General features: G+C 37.2%; 1 pseudogene; it reads right to left on the bottom strand.

The window, feature by feature from the left end:
- Positions 1-2,108: 2,108 nt before the first annotated feature.
- LOC147903597 (uncharacterized) lies at positions 2,109-3,844 on the bottom strand (annotated as a pseudogene).
- Positions 3,845-6,803: the final 2,959 nt, after the last annotated feature.

The raw sequence follows: 6,803 nt of genomic DNA, 5'->3' as shown, positions 1-6,803 counted from the left end.
TCTCTCTCTCTCTCTCTCTCTCTCTATATATATATATATATGTATATGTGTGTGTGTGTGTGTAAAATTGGAATGATAAAACCAAAAGAAACTGCATCAAAGTATGAAGGACCTAAAAGTATATATGTACATGCATACATACATGTATGTACCCATATCTCTCTCTCTCTATGGCACATGTAGAGTCTCAATGAAATATTCCAGCCAGCACCTTGGGAGCCTAGCTTAGCATAGGCAGTCATACATATTATCGTCTGGCCACTAGTGTATATTTCTCAGACTTCGGATCCCATGACGTGCAAGTCGATAGTTGCCATGGGAGATAGTAATTTAATGGCAAGCAAACCAGCAAATTGAAAATTGCAGCCATTTTGAATGGAATTATAGCTAGAAATTCTAAAATTCTTGTTATAACAGCCTGATGCAAGCTACTCTGAGCCAGAGAATTTAGATGGTCATGACGCTCTCATGCAGGGCCAGTGTTTAAATGCAATCCCGGTGGCTTTAATTGTCCAATTGAACTTCGACAATCCACATTCTTAGACAGGTCCAGTGTTTAAATGCAATCCCGGTGGCTTTAATTGTCCAATTGAACTTTGACAGTCCACATTCTTAGTGCTATCCAAGAACAGACATCACTCTATTTCAAGGAAATTTTAAGCTGCAATGTGGATCTTGAAGATCTGAGCTCTACAAATTAGATGGTCCTAAGTCTGCAATGTAGATCTTTAAACTCTGAGATGGTCTTGATTCTACAATGTCAATCTTCAAAATCTGAGCCTGTGAATTAATCAACATTGTTCCATTTGAAGGACGTCAGATTACTTCATTAAGTATGAATGAAAACCGCAAGAGCAAGCTCTAATGCGGGAGTATATCATGCCATGCATGAGAAAAAACCCAGCTCAAAAAGAGCTAACAAAAATCCAAGGTGGAGGTTGAAAATGCCACCTCAACCCTAAAGGAGACTCAGAGAAGAAAGGATATCCTCTCCAAACTCTGAAAAAAGTATCTCTCCTGGCTGTGGCTGCTCTAGAGGATCCCTGCATGCTCGCCTAGATTGCCATCAGTGTGTGTATAGTATCAGTCCATAGATTGGCCATAGATTGGGAAGGGTGGGTACGTCTTTTCTCTGAGCGTCTTGGTCTGAGCACATTTTTCTGAGCATGGCCTATATTGTGATTTCGTAGACAATTTTATCATAACATCACACACCATTTAGTCATAAAACTACCCCAAGAAGATACTATATACATTTCTACCCCACAAAGATGCCACTAACATCACACACCCTTTAGTCATAAAACTACCCCATAAAGATGCTATATATATTTAATTACATTTCTTTCCAATAGTATTTAGGGCTTATAAGATCCCTTTATTCACAAAACTACTTTTCATGTCTACTTCATTTCAACACCCTCCACCTATATCATCCATCATTCATACTATCATGATAGTGATTTATCGATGAAATGATTGCAAGTCACATGGTGAAGAATTTAGGGTGCAAATTTGCATGCATCTATGCCGAAACATTTATTAGTTGCATCAAGGAGATACTTTCAGATTCAATTCACCATGATGATCATTTGTACACCTCATAGTTTTGACATGCAAACCTTAACTAAGATATGACATGATTGTCACATCTCTAGCAAATAGAAAAAGTTTTATGAAACCAACATGCTCAAAATTGAATATGTGATATTGATATTAATATTCATGGGTACTCACATGATGTACTAATAGTTCTTCAATATGATTAGTACATCTCTAGCAAATGAAATAGGTGCAAGACACCACAAAAGTTATGCATGTTCAATACTAGGGCATCACAAGCAAAATGAATTGCTTGAAGGGAAAAACTCATGTCAAATCACTAGACTCAATCTTCTTTACTAATGTCATCCACATAGATATTGCGATGATGCCTTCTCTCTTTGATGGGGGCATTGAATGCAATGTCATTACACATCATCTCAGCCATAGCACCTGCATAAGAAGGCAAAAAGCTAAAATAGATCAATCAATATCAATGCCTCATTGATAATAATATTCTCCAACAAATAGGTTTAAAAAGATAAAAGACGAGAGTAACATACTTACTAGTCATCTGGAAGATTAACAACCATTTCCACATCTTCGGAATCATTTAGAGTCCCATAGTTGCTTAACACATTTCCGTTTCCTTTCTGTCCATCCAAAAATGGTTGCAATATAGAATTGCAAATGTCAGGATCATTCTCAATAGATAAGCATGCTCTCCCAGAATGCAAGCATGCTTTTTGCATAGAACCAGTCCCAGCACCTAAGTCTACCACATGTCCAGAAATTGGACACAACAACTCCAAGAAGTACAACATCATGCATGGAGCCTTCTCCAATGCACCTCTCCATGGAATACTCTCTCCATGTTTTATAGTCTGCTCACTTGTTGGTAAATAATGATGAAACAAACTACTTCCAAAAGCAATGCCCAATTTGGTACCAACCACGGAAGCATTTCCAAGATTACAAACACAAGACATACCAGCCCGATGAAGAAGGCATAAAACCACAACATCCACCTAAAGACAAGAAAAGAATTAAACTTATGCTTAGTACAAGCCATTTCATTATACAAGAGCATAAGTTCTTTCAACAGGTCATTGTAAGACAATTGTCTCACCTTATGATCAATACCACCAACTTTGATTGTACAATATGCATCCAAGCATTGCATGTACATTCGACATGCAAACTCTAATCTACTAATCCTAGCATAATGCTCAACCAAATGAAGAACATGAGGAGCACACATAACTAGGATCCACTGAAACAACTATGGCCGTTACTAGCAAGGAGTAGCGTACATGGTCCTCTGTTAATAAATTCCAAGATGGAGATGTGGAATCCTCTACTCCAAGAGCTTCTAGTTGTGTAGGCAGATCAAGAATGACAAAATCTGCAGCCCAAGCAACACTCTTACCATTTCTTGTTTTTCTTTCACCTCCAAGACCCACAAAGTATTCCTTCATGTCTCAGGCTTGTGTGAAGTTTGAGACAGATAATCGCTTCCCAAACTCGACATAATCATAGCACCAAACCTTGCAATGTGAAGCATCACATGTGCCACTCCGATTCAAAGTTAGAGAGGTCAATGGAATGTACAAAAAGCGGATAGACCTATCTTTCCATTTACATCCTTTCAAAATGGGTGTAGACTGCAGTACCTGCACATCTGTATCCACACCACATATGTAAAGACAAAGTGATAACAACATATGTTACACAAACAAATAACAGCTTGAAAAAAGACCAAGAGAGCTTACCATTATTAGTACCAGGATTTTTTGGTGGCCTACCACCCTTCTTTAGTTCCATACTTGAATCCTTGTCCTTTTTAGTCATCTTCTCAAGTGTTTTTTGAATCTCAATGACTGCTTCATCCTCGTGGACTGAATTTGATCTTGATGAACCCATCTCTTCCTTTTTATGCTGTGTGTACATCTCTATCTCCTCCTCGATACAACATCCTTTTTTCATATCGAGCCACCACGGGCAGTTCTTTCTCTCCCACTCAGAGAGCACTTGCTTCCCTTCTTTTTCTATCATGTTTGGAGAGTACATATAGAATTTTAAGTCCTGAATTTTTGTCCATACTCGACATATGGGCAACAATTTTTCAATCTTACCAACAGCTTTTAAGGATTGCAAGAATCTGCATAACATAAGAGTATTAGTACAAAAGCGAAACATCTAAGGATGGATTTTTAATTGAAAAAGAAAAAACATGTATTGCTTACCTAAATACCAATCGTCGAGATGCCCTCATCATCTCCATTTGTCCTATTGCAGCTGTAGCAACGTCATTGAATCCTTTAAATCTTCATAAAGTTCAAGTCTGTTCATTGCTTGTATCTCCCCAAAATACTCTCTCAATGTAGGATCTTGAGGAAGCACAAAGCTAGCTTGTTGACTAGCAACCAAGACCTGAGAGAGTAACCTCTCAGATTCACAAAGCAACTGATCCATCCATGCCTCTTTGGCCATCCACTTTATGAATTCTCTCTCAGCTTTTGGCATCCCATAACTTGTTCTCAAATTTGAATCTGACCCTAAGATTCTGAGGGTTGCTAGTTGTGTCTCCTTTGAGACCTTTGCAATGGAGATGTTATACAACTTTTCCAATGTGACAATGGATGATTTATCATCAAATGGGAGGCTCCACAAGATATTAAACCAATCTTCACCATTTGTTGGTTTGACAATAGACAGAATCTACATATAAACAATACATGCAATCATCACACTCAACTATATTTTCTGATCATACAATACATGCATATCCCATACCTTGATCATTTTCTAAACAAATATCATATTTACATCCTTTTTTAATGTTCTTTCTCAATCTCAAAAAACACTTGAACACTTTAAAAAATCAACTTTATGTTAAGAATCATTAAATTAACCATACCTTGATCATTTTTCGACTGTACTTGAGATTCACATCCTTTCGAATACTTTTAAGTGCTTTCTCCATATCAGCAACACTCAAATTTGGGTGAAGTTCCTTTAGCTTTGCCTCATAATCTTGCTTGTATAGTGGCTAAAATATATTCCAAAGAAATGAATGAGTACAATGAATTAGTTAGTTCTAATTCAAAAGACATCCATGACAAATGGTATGAAACTTACTGCAAATACCATTCTCCCTAGCATCAGAGATGTCAAAGGATACCAAGTACTTGATCCTTTACTGCTTTCATTTGCCCTATGCTTTTCAAGTGTCTTTTTTTCTTCCTTAGAAAAAAGTGATAAGTACTCATTCTCATCACACGAACACATTGTCTTCGTGTTGTACAAATAATCCTTGAGATTTGTTTTAATAATTGTTGTTTCATTAAGGCTGAAAAATAAAAAATATATAGCTTCAAACATATTAAGAATTGTTCACAAAACCCTTAAAAGCTCGAAAAAAGTTTACACATATAAGCAAGAACTTGCACTTATAGATTGAACCTTTGAAGAGCAACTATTAGCTTCATTTATGTTTCTTTCTCTGGAGTAATAAAACTTGCTAAAACTCGAATATGCCATGCCTTTGATCTCTTGAATTTCTCTTCAATTAGAGACATCCATGCAACAGTACGGTGATTCCCCTCCCACACAAAAAACATCTTTCGAGACAAAAATGACCAATCAGCATCATCAACAATCTGTGCCTCAAATTCTGCATTTACATCCCTCCAACAAGAATCCCATGATTGTTCAATTTCATCTATCACCTCTTGTGAAACACCATCCAGAAGTGTTGTAGATAAAATAAACATTCCTTTCTGTTGAATATATTTTTCTGCCTCTAGAGCTTGCTTTAGGCTATCCATATTAGTTCGTAGGCCTCTCACTCTTGTGTTTACAACACAACGACATAATGGGATCAAGGGAACAATCTTTCCAAGATTGATTGCAAGAGATTCAATAACATCCTTCCTCTGGCCAATATCAAATGCAGCAGGAAACTCTTGCTCAAACTCCTCATCCAGTTGTTTACCCTCTTTCTTTCTCTTCTTAGAAGATTCCTCCACAATTATAGTAGTGTCTTCAAAGTCTTGCATCTCCTTATGCTCTTCAACTCCAATTTCAACCTCTTTTTAAAACTCTAAATTAGGTGTAGATTCCACTTGCAAACTTCTCTTGCTACTTGTCCTTCCACCTCTCCTGCCTCCTCATTCTCCTCTTCCACCTCTCCCCCTCCTCTCAGAAGTTTTTATTTTTACCATCCTGCCAATGTGACACAAATGCATTTAAAAACGAAGTCATCGCATGGCATAGAATAGACTTACAAGGTCAATTAATCCCAGCATTACTTCAATAGCATACAAAGAAAGCCCAAGAGGCTTCAAAATAGAAAATACCTGAAGCTTGATCGTGATGCTGCTAATTGAAGCTACACTTGACGAGATGATGGGGCTTGAGGAGACTAGTTGGACAACAAAGGCATACAAAGAAAAGTTATTAAGCATACAAGAACAAGTTATTAACCACAAAAGCGTACAATATCTTGAATATATTGTGTTGTGTCTCCTAAGTCCTCCTCGTCTCCTTGCTTCCCCCTCCTTGCCTTATTTTCATAATAGTGCATGTGTCTAAAAGGGAAGCAAAAAATCTCCAAGTGCTATGCGTACATATGTCAAAATATCATGTGGTGTATAGGAAAACCATGTGATGTGCCCTTAAACCACACAGTGTATCTTGTTTATACAGCTTGGTATATATGTTCACTGTGCAATAATGATCTAGTCAACCAATTTGCAATGACTGACTAGAAAAGACATGTTTTTTTGCATTTTAAACATCTTTAATTCAAAAAATACATACTAAAAACCTCCCTAATATCACAAGGGAGATATTGGGGGAAAGCACCAAGAATCTTGATCATTAAACTCCTGCTGAGTCTCTTCTACTACTCAAAATAGGCAACCAACAATCATAGAAGCCTTGAGAGGTACCGAACTTCAAAATATCCAAGTTGATGTTGCAGACATAGTATGCTGCTCTAGGTTATCATTTAATATTCTTCATTATCCTTCATGGCATAGATCCTTGCAATCATGGTGAAAACTCTATAATTCCATCCTATTATGCCATGTGCACCACATTGTTGGAGGTCGCGTATAAGGATATGCAAAACAAATTGAAGGAATCCATAATTAATGATCTAGCTTCAATAGGCTATACATTTGTTTCTAAAGGATGGATGGATATAGCTCATTGCTTTCTCACCAATGTGTTGATTGTCTCTCCAAAGGAGAATC

The sequence above is a fragment of the Dipteris shenzhenensis genome, chromosome 3, assembly GCF_047967505.1.
Source record: "Dipteris shenzhenensis isolate YYH24624 ecotype China chromosome 3, Dip_SZ_1.0, whole genome shotgun sequence".
In the NCBI taxonomy this organism is placed as follows: domain Eukaryota; kingdom Viridiplantae; phylum Streptophyta; class Polypodiopsida; order Gleicheniales; family Dipteridaceae; genus Dipteris; species Dipteris shenzhenensis.
This window is presented reverse-complemented; position numbering and strand designations above follow the sequence as displayed.